This window comes from Notothenia rossii (assembly GCF_949606895.1).
Source record: "Notothenia rossii genome assembly, chromosome: 2".
Lineage (NCBI taxonomy): Eukaryota > Metazoa > Chordata > Actinopteri > Perciformes > Nototheniidae > Notothenia > Notothenia rossii.
The window spans coordinates 73,816,013-73,829,915 of NC_136904.1; the positions used below are offsets into that span (position 1 = coordinate 73,816,013).

The following is a 13,903-nucleotide window of genomic DNA, read 5'->3' on the forward strand; positions in this document are numbered from 1 at the left end:
TTCTACTGTGTGTATGCATTTCAGAGCACAGGTTAATAGCTGCATTTTGGGAATCCTAATGTGTGCATGCGTCAAATACTCATGAAATCCATTTACTGTGATAGTATCAGGACATGTTTAAGGCATAGTGTCAGGTGTGAAAGGTAGCTACTGTACATGTAAGAAGATAGCTCTAAGTGCTACTTTCAACCCCCACTGCCACCTTTTCATAATGGCATGCTTTCACAGACTTCCATATCTGTGCGCCCCCGCCACACGTCTCTGGTGATGCAAATGATGTCACTGAGCAGTGTGTTTGTTCTTAAAGATCTAGATCACGATTGAGATCATTCCGAACACTGCAGCATTCTTCGCAGCAACACCTGAGTGAGAGCACTTCTGCAGTTGGATATTGAGAACAGCTGGGTGCTGTGTTAAAGCCCAGCGCCCATGTACTTTGTAAAACACAGACATCCATTTGCTGAGTGAGCTCAATTACAAATGTGTTTACAGGGATAGTACTGTAGCCATTCCAATTACTCCAATGTAGCAGAAAATAAATGTGTGAACGAACCACTCTGGCTTACCTGCATGGGCGCTACTGATTCAGAAATTCATACCTTTTTATTCAGGGGAGGATTGGTATTCCTTTGGGAAACATTGAAGGCACAGTCGGATATGAGGTGTGCGTCTCTCAGGGGCCACCGGTGAGATGATTAAAGTTTTCCCATCTCATGTGTGGAGGACCATTCTGCCAACATGGTGCTGCAAGTAACATACAATACAAGGTCATACATATGCAAGATAAGACTTATTTGATCTTCTGAAAGGAACTTCACGTTACAGCTGTAAAGGAAACATTCAGAAGCAGAAGGAACGGTTCTATTGTGCTTTAAAATGACAAAAAAATTACCATTTGAAACCGCCCTTCACATAGAAATTACCAAAGATAAGGCTGTCACAGAAAAAAGTAATATAAAATACCAATCTTTGAGAAAATAGACTGACATAGTACCAGTGTTATTGGGTTTTAATTTAATTAAACATTTAGATTTTTTGGCTCGATAGAACGGTACATGTTCAATTATTTCTAATGTTATTTGCAAGGTCATTATTCTGGTCTAGAACCAATTCATTTATTATTCAAGCAAATACTGCATGCATTTTACATTTGAGAGACTCAACTCAAGAACAAAGAGAGGTTTATAAGGCTTCAAACAAATAATAATAATAGATAATGCCAAACAAAGCCAGAATAAAAATGCTACTGCATAGCTTTTATCATTGGGTTTTGTTGCTGCTTTGTGCTTTTTGTGTCTGCTAAAAGTACAGCTGTTGTCAAAGAGGCTCGGTGTCACACAGAGAGAGATTGCATTGATGTTGGCATAGAAAATAAACTATGTAAATGTCGTACACAGAGAGAAATAGCCTTTGAAAGAATGGAGATAATTCAAATACATTTCTGACAAAAGGTACTAATGTATCATTATCACTTTTTGAGATGTCTTGTGTGCTACTCCTTAAAGAAAAAAATAAGTAAGAGGGTTATAAGATTGTTAACACAGCAGGAGCTTCCATTCCTGGCATGGCTTCAAATGATGGGTGTGAGCAGAACATCAGAGTGTTCGCCCGCGGTATCTGCAATGTCAAGCCGGCCTCAACGGTTGAATCACGCTAAGAGCGAGTGAAAAGACCACATGAGTTCTACTTGAAAGTCAAAACTAATTTACAGATTCTTCCTTGTGAGACTGTTGTGGCGGATGATTGAATGTGAAAATATCAGATTCCCACACACCCACAAAGTCTCTCTATCCTGCTTTATCTCGCTCCCTCCACAATGCTCTGTCTGAAAGAAAAATATTGTTTAATCAATGTCCCGAAAGAACTTTGGTCATATCAGCAGATCCAGCTCCCTCCCCCGACAGATTCTATGCGAGTGTTTGTCCCATTATTTCATCTCCGATATCTCATCCTCCCATGTCAGGTAGGTCCGCAGCAGCATTCACACTGCAGTCAATCTCACCTGTCGTGTTGCTGCGAACTGGGACTACTTTGTGAACATGTGCAAAGACAGAGACTGACAAGGAGAAAAAAAAGATTCAGAGGTCACAAGGTGTGATCACAAGATGGGGAGGGAGAAGAAACTAGCATCCTGTTAAGACGCATTGGGGAGTAACAGGAAGACTGACAAGCTATCGTAGAGTTTGAATTCACAAGGAAATAAAAGAAATGGAGTTGACAGAGCTGTGTAGTTTCCTGCTTAATTACTCTGTGAAGGACGGAGGATATACTAGAGATGGCTATTTTTATGGCCTGTTCATTTCCATGGGCCAGCTGCTGAATGAAGACGCATGCACAGACATGCACACACACTCAGACATGTATGCAAACCCATTACCATGCAGGCTTCTGTGATGTAACATGAAATTGGCCAATGCAATGTAGCTCTGTCTCCATCGCTGCCCTCGATGATATACAGTTTATTGCAGTGTGTGCGCGACACCTCCTATTTTGCCCCAGACATTAGTTACTATAAGCATTAACAGATCACAAAGGAAATAGTCTATATAGTCTACGGCCACATCAAGATGACACTGTTGGAATTACTTTAATGTGACACGCGATTCAGGAAATGTATAAATTGTAGAGGGACTTACATTTAGGAAATGCCTTCCCGGTTCTCCTTCACCATGCAAAGGCAATTTCCTGTGGAAAAGGCTGGTAGTAAATATAGTTAATGTGCTGAGGCGGCAATGTTAGGCCAACATGCTGTTAAAACAAGACGTGAGATATTGGAGTTATTCTTCCCACAATTGGGATATGAAATCCTGAACCATAAACTAGTCTTGGATAGGAATCACTACAAAAAGGGTAAGCATGGGGTCCCCCCCCTCCCTATGTTAATTAAATATTAATTAAAAACTGTTTACTGCCTTGTTTCAAATTAGCAAATAAATGAGTTGAAATGTTTCATAATGTTTTGATGGCTGGCAACAAAAGGAGCCAGCAGGGAACTTCTTTGAACTGGGTCTAAAATCAGAGAGAATTGAAGTGATGTAGAGTGCCACCAGTCGGACTGCACACAGCATGCTATGATCCTCAGAGAAACCAAACGAGTCACTGACGGCTAACATTGTTTAGGGCTGCTGTCTGAGGATGGATAACTGCTTGCCTTTTATGCAACAGATTTGGGATTTCAATTGGAATTTAATTTGGATAATTAAGGTAAATTAAAATACCTTTATACAGGGACACTATTTTCCGTTGCCAGCCCAGTGTATTAGGCTCTTAAGTTTTGTTAGGAAATCAGGCTCAGTGCAATTTGATGACAAAGGGAGGTAATCTACAATGATCATTGTATGAGTCCAAACAGAATCAATAATAAAATGCTTTAGAAACACAGACTCACTCATTTTTATACAAGACATAAACCACTCATTATTCACTGCATTTTTACCAGCATAAGTCAATTACATTTATGTATTTATTGTGCGGAGGAGGTTGACAAGACAAGTCAGGATTCAGGGTCCAGCACAAGGGAAATTGCAACTGAGGAGAAAGACAGCAAAAGAGACGCACAGGAAGTTGACACACAGAGGCCTTTTGATTATTTTTGCTCGCCCTCAGCCAAGCACCCACAACAAACTTCCAAGAAAGCCATTCTCAAAGTATTCCACAGCAAGGATGGGACAAATAGAAAATGGTTAACTTACTCTCTTAACTTTAACGCACTCTCTGTATTGCTCGCTGTTTCTCATGTTTGCCTGGCCTGTCAGTGACAATGCTTTTGTTAAAGGAGGCATGCAGGCATGGAATCAAGTTCACCAAAGAATTGATGAGCAGGAAAGAAGCGGGTTGCATCGAGATAGTGCATATGTATATTTCCTGAGAGCAAGCAGGGCTGATATCAGTAGCCTATACTCAAAGTGATTGATGCATTTAACTCCAAAATAAAAAACAAATCTTCCCGAGGGAGCATGCCCCCGGACCCCCCTAGGATTTGAGGTCCACCCCCAAATAAAATATGTTCACATGGAAAGGTTCCCAAATACAATTGTAACAATATCCTATGTCCATATGTTTCTATTTAAGTAGTAGATTTAAACTGTTGGGCTATCACTAAGGGCAGCAACGTTGTAAATATTGATGATACATCCAGCAAAACACACCCAAAACAAACTGGTAGTGGCCTGGCTGGGTGTATAATTCCCGGCTTGACCTATGGTCCCAGTCCGGCCCTGCTGACACATCACACACCCCAGGGCTCGACATTAAGGGCTGCCCGTAGTATTTAGCTCGGGCAATGAAGCCTCACCTGCTGGTTGCCCGATCGGGCAATCTATTATGCCAGTATCATGCAGCTCGCGGATCCAGTAATGAGTGACCCGACAGTAAAACTAAACATATCTATAACTAGTTTAGGTATTTTGAGAGGTAATTAAAATAGCTAGCCTACGTGTGATATTCTAACCTGAAGTGTGTGTTTTATCCGCTCACCGCTGCATGTGATCATACAGTGCTGCGTGTCGACTCGTCAGCAGCAGCTGATATCTCTCTCCCGTCAGATTAGACTTCACTCGCGTTTATGTCCATATTGATCAGATCTAGCTAATAATAATAATAAATGGGATTTATATAGCGCTATATATATATATATAACTTTTCTAGACCCAAAGATGCTTTACATTACGAGTAAGGTCGACAAACAAAACAAGAACAAAAACACAAACAAAAACAAAAACAAAAACAGAAAAGCAGTCAGGAGGATGTTGGTTCAGAGGGGGGAGGGGCGAGTTTAAGGATAATTAGAGTTGAAGAGGTGGGTTTTGAGACGGGACTGGAACAGGGTGAGGGAATCAGACTCACGGAGGTCTTGGGAGACCATTAGCTAGTTCTAGCTAATGATAGGAATAACTGCTTATTAAAAGACACCTAAACAATAAGTATCGCTATGCAACTGGGTGTGGCCACAAAGTATAGCGCAGCATAATGCATTTGTTTACATGCCCACCGGAACCCCGAGGCATTACCAACAGATCAACGCACAATCAACCCATACAGGACATCTCTTTCTCCACATTACGTGTTAGACATTAGAATTGACTATTCTTGTCTGTCACATACTCTTCTTGTCTGTCACATAAGTGGCGAAACTGAAGTGGTATTGTGCTAAAGGGAAATTATTTTGACCGAAGAGATTTAGATTTGCCGGCTAACAGGAACTCTGACGTCGCCATTTTGTGTGCTTCGTGGATGCGCTCGGCTCCTCTCGACTGCTGCTCGGGTCTGCTCGGTCAGCTTCCGGATGAGGAGGCATTCGTTCGACCAATTTACAGTAGATAACATTACAAAGATTTTTAACAGATGTCATAATAGTGTAAATAATGTTTGTTTTGGCAGTTACAACTGAATGTAATGTGTTCTACTTTTTTACATCTGGGAAGGCATTTGCCTTCATCAGATGGAAAGTGTCTTGACCAACAACTTAAAGAGCATCTTGCAGGTTTTTATTTTTTCTACATTTATGCTTAAACTTGCTTGAAAATTACAATTAAAAAAGTGAATGCAGGATTTGATATGTTTTACGAGACATAAGGGCAGGAATTGAGAGGGAAAGGAGCAATTTTGAGCTCTGCTCTTAAAAACTGCTTTTTTTTAAGGTCATACGTGAAACGTGTCATATTACATCACACAGGGGATACATCTCCGCTCTCTGACCGCGGGTATAGTAGAGTTGCGTTGAGTAGAGCGGTTGTGTTTTAGTGAGCTGGTATTTTTCGGTAGTTTTACATTGTATTTCACCATTTGTAATCATGGTGCAGTATTGTGTTTGTGCAGGTTGCACAAATACCAGCCTTTCAGGACATCGAGTCCACAGTAAAAAAAGGACCGGAGCTAGCGTTCGTTCCTGGGTGCGATGTGCATCCACCTCCCTGCAGCACATACTCTCCACAGCTTTATCAGGAAATCGTATTACTTCTCTCTCCCCCCACCTTCGCGTCTCTCCTCCGGTACACAGCACCGTAGTGTGGAGTTACATTAGGTAACGCGAGATACGGCTGATACTTGCGCATTAGTTTCTGTTATGGATCAGTATCAACAGTCCTGCCAGTAACGTTACTATATTATCAATGCTACTTTAGTTATAGCCTGATATATGATAGCTAACTTTACAATGTTGTGATGTGACGTTAGCTAACATTCTGTAGCTAACGCCGGTCACTCACCAAGATAGCTGCCCAGTTCTCCACTGGTTCTCCTCACACCACAGCTCAATTTCTCTCCGATGGCCCTTATTTCTTCTAATCCTTGGCTGCTCCTGGTCTCTTGGACGCCTAGCAGGCTCATAATTATAAGGTTGCGGTCCGTCATATGCATTCGAATATTCATGTTCAACTTCTTTTGTGTCTTCTGTGTCGAAACTAGCATTGGGATCCATGTTTATTAATACGTTACACCGGCCGCTCTCCCCCTTGTGTCCCCCGTGTTACGTCACACGCGGGAGGTCACGTGCCGAGGCTTTTTTATGCGGAAGTGAACATTTCTTACAAAAACAACGCCAGATGTCACTGTAGTGTATATTTCTGTATATCTTTTGGAAAATCTAGTGTATTCATCATTTTCATACACATTTATTCACAGGTCTCTTTAACCTGGAAGTTGCTCTTTAAGTATTTCTTATAGCTATGCAGGGCATGCAAGGGAGCAAACACAAACAAGAACAAACAAACGAGTGAAATGAAGAATAAAATTGAAATTGTACAATATAATATTGTGCTGGTTCATCTTATAATTCAGTCGAGAGAATGCACCAGACAGCATCTACAGTTAGACCTGCAAAAATCTAAACTTTCTAGGGGGAGGCCCCCCAAACCCTTCGTGCCATTTCGTCCACGGGCATTTTTCAGGGCAATCTCTATTGGGCTCAGGGCCATCTGTAAATTAGCTTAGATGGCCCACAGGGCCATCTCCCAAAATCCTTAATGTCATGCACTGCACCCATACACTACACACACACATTACTGATTAAACTGATATCACAATTGAGCTACTCTCTTTAAATAAATATACTGTAATTGGAAAAGAATCATGTGTGGTTTCCTTGTTTTGTGCGTCCTTGAGCCAGGGCTCCTTATTGTTCTATGTAGGTTATTCTTGTTTTTAGAATGAATTCAGTAATGGTGTGTGTGTAACACAAACATAATAAATCATTGGATAGTGTTTCTCAAATGAAGGGGGGAAATAATGAAATAAAGTAATGTATTAAGACTCAGTGCGAGTTATTACTTTCTTCCTTTACTTGGCATTCTTCAAAAATGCACAGACATTGCAGCACATCGTTTCACGTCTTTGTACAGCCTTTCTCAGCATTAGAGTGCAATGTGTTGGCAAACCTTTTTTTCCTCCTGATAGCTCACTTGAAGGTATACTCAATTCAATTAGCATGACCTCAGTTACATATAGTATTGCCAAAGCTCTGTATAGTTGCAACATCTATACAAAATATATATATATATATATATATATATACTCCCCTTGTGGCCAAAGGGGGACACAACTCTTGTCTTCAGATGTATGCTTGAGTGCAGCAAAATATAGCTCTGTGACTATTTTGTCAACTAAACATAAGACAATACATGTTTTAGTAAACAGGACATTATAATCTCCACACATTAACTCTATATTTGCCTCTGCCATGGGGCCAAAATTAAATAAAATAAACAATATATAGGGGTTGCTTCTTCTCTGAACTTCTATGTATACTGCATCCCTCCATATCAAATAAACCATAAACAAATACATAAAGTCGTGTTCACTGCAGCGATCTATTTCACACACAAAACTATATGAAAACTTGGTGATATACAGTGGCGTTTTCTCCTGGAGACCAAGGGAAGACAGGCTTCTCCTGTCTTTTCAGCCTTTGTTATCATTTTGATAATTAAAAATATATATTCTTGTCTTTGGTTGTTTTGGCGTTCAGGGCATACAAGAGGTGTAACATTATTTTAATTCCAACACTATATTGAAATAGAGTCTAGCTTGAACAGCAACTAAGTAGCTCTAACATTACTGGGTTAGTTGGTGATAACTACCAAAGTAAAGTATCTTCAGACGCAGACGTCACGTAGCTTCTCAGACGAGAGGGGTGTCACGTTACTTCTCTCGCGGCATAGTTCACGGCATGGTAGGCGACGATAGACACGATTGGTTGCTCAGTTAGTTCAGTCTTTGGCGCAAATCACACCTCATACTGCACTTCTCAGAGGCGGAGTTACACGTCCCGCTGCCCCTGGTGCTATAGCAATGTCATGAAGTGAATGAGAGTCCGAGTTCAAAATACATCTAAAATAATGTATGCACTGCCATTTCCCAACATAAACATAACAGTCTGCAATGAAACAGTTGTCTCCTGTGTGCTCCACTTCCTACTTGGTGCTCCGGTAACTTTCTCGTGCGAAGGATACAGTATCTTTTTTTTTTTGCATTGCCCTTTAGGGGGTCAGTACAATACAAAAACAAATGCAAATATTTTATTTTAAAAAGTAAAGTCCTTTCGAGTCATCTGTCTCAAGTCAAGTCAAATCTCAATTAGTGTTAATTTTGTTGACTAAAACTATGACGAAATATGTTCGTCAACGACCTTTTTTTCCATGACTAAAACGAGACGATGACGAGACGGCACTGACGTCAGTAATCAAAAACTGTAACGAAATCAACATGCAATATCGTTGCCGAAAATGTAGTTTACTAAATAAAAACTATGCCAAAATCTCTCTTTACTTGCATTGACGAAATATGAGGAGACGAAATATTATCAAAGATAACGTTAAATCTCTGATAGTCTGTTTTTCTCCCAGCAGTTCCATTTCCGGTGCTGCGGCTGGGCAGCAGCTGTGTCTATGCTGGGCGCGGCAGTACATTTGAATTGCACCGGGCCAGCGGCACACATACCTCATTCACACCAACGGTGTTTCACACCGCAACGGAGCAGCCTCTTAGCTCCGGAATTCGGTTCATTTCGAGCACCAAAAAATTGTCCGGCTAGAGCAAAAGCACCGCATACGTCACGCTTATGTCGAGGCGGGGGCAGGGACAGATCAACTCCTGAACAACAACAAAAAGCCGGCGTTTTATCCAGTTTGTACACAACGATGGAGAAACTTAACAAGCAGCAGTGGTCCACTGAAGAGACCAGCTACGTACTGGGAATCTGGTCTTCCGAAGAGGTACAGAGGAAGCTGGAGCACAATCGGCCATTGTTGTTGTTGTCGGTGTCAGCTTAGCACAGGTGGGAGTCAGTCCTACATGTGCAAGTCATGAGCAAGTCTCAAGTCTTGACCTACAAGTATCAAGCAAGTCCCAAGTCACTGTGGTGAGAGTCAAGCAAGTCAAGTCATTGCTCAGGTCAAGCAAGTCAAGTCAAGTCAGACGAAATGCTGATGAATAAGCCCGGTTTCCACATTTAAAGACCCAGTGAAGTGCATGTTTTTGAACCAAAATGAAATGGCAGTTTCATTCCTTACATATCATTGTGCCTGTTCATGGCTAAAATAATTTTTAATAATTCATAATTAATGAATTAATGAATTATTAATTTTGCCGTCTGAGCCTAACGGTAGTTGCAGACGATAGTGGCTGTGACGTCACAAGATGTACCCAGTTGCGATTGTAAACATGGCGGAGACTTTGGAAAGTGATACTAGTGTGAGAGAAATTATTGATTTGGACAGCTTTTCGGACAGGATAGATGAGGAAAGTGATCAATTTGGTGCACTTTGAGGGCAACATTAAGAGATTTATGGATACAGCTCTCAACACTCATATGAAACATATATTTCAATAATCAAAAAACATTGGAAGGATTTCTTAACCTATTTTATACAACTAATATTACATAGATGGAAATATTTGTTTACATAGATGACCAAACCTACTGAGATAACTTAGGCTACAGTTTACCTCCCTGAGCTGACGTTATCTCTCTCAGTCCCACAGGAGAGCACTCTCCCTCTCCTTATTGTTGAAACAGCTAATCTCCGTTAGCTCCGAGCTAGCACCAGATGCTAACGACAACCCTGTAACTCTCTCAGTCTCTCTTTCTCGAATCGACCAGTGGCCTTTATTTATCATGATCAATCAAAGAATCTACGAAACAATGACACCAGCCAGGCTCACCTTCATCTTTTGGGAACAGAAACATCGCCACTTCGGCAGACTTGACATTACTACAGCCAGCGGCAATGCATCGTTTCCCCTGTGTTTTTCATCCCTCTTTCTTCACTGTCGCCTCCAATGTCAGGTTTTCTCGATTGGCAATCACTTCCAGTCGACTCCGACACACTTTCCAGGAAAATACTAGCTCAAAAACGTTGAGAAATTCGACTTTGAAAAAGAGAAAAAATGAACGGTGGTGAATGTAAACAGTGCGGCGGCGTCCATCTCATGACGTCACGCAGTAGATCGCAAGCCACGCCCACGAAGGCGAAGGTCGACTGCAGATTTCCCCGGCAAATTCAAAACTCGTCAAATTCGTTGCTATTCCAACATCTTTTGATATGGGTTCCAATGGACAATTTTGGTCATTACTATACGTATTAGCATAACAGATCATGCACAGGTGCACACTTCACAGGGTCTTTAAATCAGTTAAAAGACAGCGGTTATGAAAATGGATTCAACCCACACTATCATTTTCATTACATACACAGTTAATCATTTGAAATCTAATTTAGACCGATGACAATCATATTAGATTCATACTAACCCCAGAACTGTAGACAATATAGCTAGGACTCAAAAAGTCTGTTCAAAAAGGCAGAATTCCAGGTAAGAAAATCATATACAGTATGGCATTTGCCATTACACATATTTAATTAAAATTTCTGTTAACACTAGAACCGCCAACAGCGTCAGCACCTACATAGATATCATTTTCAAACCATTTAATTTGTTCCTCTTCATAATTTCCTTATAAACTAAGCAGGACGATTTAAAACTCACTTAATTGGGTTAATTTAGAAATGGCTTCAGTTAATCATAATAACAGATCAAAAAGTTCAGATTCATTTTACAATAAATAAAGGAATGATGTACTTCTACAAACAAAAACAACATAATTAAAACATTTAAACAAACTACTAAAAGTATATGAACTACATTATTCAAAAGTTTCCAGTAACTTCTGATAATAACACAGGGGAAATAAAGGAGGCATCTCTTTTCCTCTCTCTCTCTCTCCTGACAGCCCATCAGTATCAGGGTTAGTCAAAATGAATCCCTTGGCGGTTCTAGTGTTCATTTACCCCGTTTTGTCTTCTCTTTGCTTAATCGATTTGAAACCAAGTCTAACGTAGCTTAAACTTAAGGTTAGCTTTCTAGCCAACAGAACACTGTCACGTAGCCTACCTTTCTCTGTGGGGTTTTTTTGTAGTGACGAATGAAGTTGGATGTTGTGGTGGTCCTGTCACTGATCTTTCTAATGCAGACCCTGCATACCGCTGTTCTCTTCTTATTAGCGTCATCGACAAAATAATCCTTGAATCCAAACTTAACTATTTTTGGAGTAAAGCTAGCCGCTGCCATGTTAACTGACACTCCTGCCGTCGGTTGCCAGGTTAGCGCGCATGGCCTTATAAATCACGTTTTTTTTAAAAACTAAACGTAATATCCCACTACAAAAACAAACGCAAATATTTAATTTTCAACAGTCAAGTCCTTTCAAGTCATCTGTCTCAAGCTTAAGTCAAGTCTCAAGTCATGAATACCAAGTCCAAGTCAAGTCTTTTATCAATGTTAGTCAAGCAAGTCTCAAGTCAAAATATATGCGACTCGAGTCAAGTCATGTGACTCGAGTCCCCACCTCTGCAGCTTAGGCACGCAAACGGTTACGTCATGACGCAAACGATGACGCAGCACCAGTCGGACTCTGGGCAGTTTGAAAAGAGCCGGAGCTAAACCGAAGAACCAGTTCTGAACCTGAAAAGCTCTAGCACGGAGCTTGAACCGGAGTTGCGTTGGTGTGAATGAGGTAACTGTGAACTGTCAGGAAGACTTGGGCCTAACTTAAGGTGACCAGATTTTCAAATTAAAACCGGGGACATTTTGAGTTTTGCAGTCAATATATCATTAACATATCCAATTTTCTTCACTGTTAAAGAAAAAAGGGGGAGAATTCTGATTCAATGTAATTCGAACATTTGAACTGTTGGATACAAACAGAAGGACGATAGCTCATATATGAGACTTCAAAGTTCTTTTATTTTGAAACTGTACAGCAGATTGTCCAGATTCTCTCTGAGTGACTAGATGGGGTGTCCTGCTATCACCCTGGAGTGAAATAAGTCTTTGATAATTTGACAGTTTTTTATTTATTCCTGTATAAAAACAGAAGGACGATAGCCCATATATGAGATTTCAAAAGTATTTTATTTTGAAATTCTATATCAGATTGTCCTGATTTTCTCTGATTGACTAGATGGGGTCTCCTGCAATCACCCTGAAGTGAAATAAGTATTTAATTGACTTCGAATGACTCTTTGATTAAGGACGGTTTCCATTAAATAATAATCAAAATATAGATGGACAATAGATCTAATTTGAGATTTTAAACAGCATACATTTTAAACTGTGCTTCAGAAAGTAATGTTATTTTAGGAGTGTTGTGAGATGGTGTCAACATCAATTGAAATTAGTCACCCAGTGGAAATGTCAGATATGTTTTCATAACTGTATACTTACATTTATATTATACGTAGTTTGTTTTAAATTATTATTGATCACGTGTACATATTTCTTAATTTAAGCTCCAGTATATATGAATATGTTGACCGAGTAAACGCTTTTATTTTGAAGGCAGTTTTTACAGGCCTCTACCGTAATGCATAGGATATTTTCGCCCCGCAATACAACGTGCGGGCTGGCTTGACTGTGTTTTCCGTAGTGGGGGGCTGGCTTGACCACAGTCTATTTACCCGGTTTTTCCTGACATGAAACGTTTTATTTCACCTTGCTATGTGTTTTTAACGTATATTAAAAAACGGGGACATTTCCGGGGACAGTTTCAACCGGGGACAGGCCAATACAAACTGGGACTGTCCCCGGAAAACGGGGACGTCTGGTCACCTTAACCTAACTCATGGTCTAACTGACCTTATTTAAAATAAAATAAAATGGCAACAACAGGGCTTGGGAGCAGTGGTCGCGTTGAACGAATCCCCCCCGGGATAACACATTTTTTTTTGTTTTTTTATTATTATTATTAAACTGTGAATAATGTATTCACTCAAATAAATACCAAATATAATAAAATAAACATTAAGGTGCAGCATTTCGATGAACTGAAATAATCTGTATTTGAACTGTACTGTGGGTGAATTGCCCTAATGTTGGACATTTTTTGCATTTCAGACTTCGGGAATATATTGCGATATGAAGCCAATACAATAAATCAAAATCCAGTACCATTCTGAAATCCCCAGGAAGTGCCCTAATCAAACCAAAAGAGAAAAATGCAGATATTACACTCATAAAAGAAATGGTAGACATATCAGTACTCTTAGTGCCAAGTTGTCTCAGACAATCTGCATTTCCTAATGTGGGACAGTTCTGTGGAAAATGTGGGACACTGAAAAGTATTTGTTAAAAAGCCTCAGTCACCTTAATTCATATAATAAAAACATCTTAGGTCAGTAACACTCAAAGCTAAATGTGCAATACCATGTTCAGCTATGTTACTATTTATAATGTTATTGTTGTTACAACAGAAGATGTTTTTCTTTAAATTGAAGTTAAATGCATCAATCTGGTGCACTTTGAGGACAAAATTAAGAGATGTATGGATACAGCTCTCAACAAGCATATGAAACAGAACTTACCCAGGGGACAAAACCCATTTTTTGGGGAAATCAGACATGGAATGTTG

The 13,903-nt window shown here is 40.1% G+C and overlaps 1 protein-coding gene across 3 annotated transcripts in view; it reads right to left on the reverse strand.

The window, feature by feature from the left end:
- The window catches only part of thsd7ba (thrombospondin, type I, domain containing 7Ba), a 241,634-nt gene that overhangs the window by 207,988 nt on the left and 19,743 nt on the right, over positions 1-13,903 (reverse strand). For 2 of the 3 annotated variants that reach the window (XR_013805279.1, XM_079665110.1), the window contains exons 1-2: positions 10,159-10,614; positions 600-744 (exon numbers count right to left, since the gene is read on the reverse strand). The gene's annotated coding sequence lies outside the window, so the exon portion shown is untranslated. Of the gene's footprint in view, positions 1-599; positions 745-10,158; positions 10,615-13,903 lie in introns of those variants that run through there. The other variant, XM_079665111.1, reaches the window with a different exon arrangement.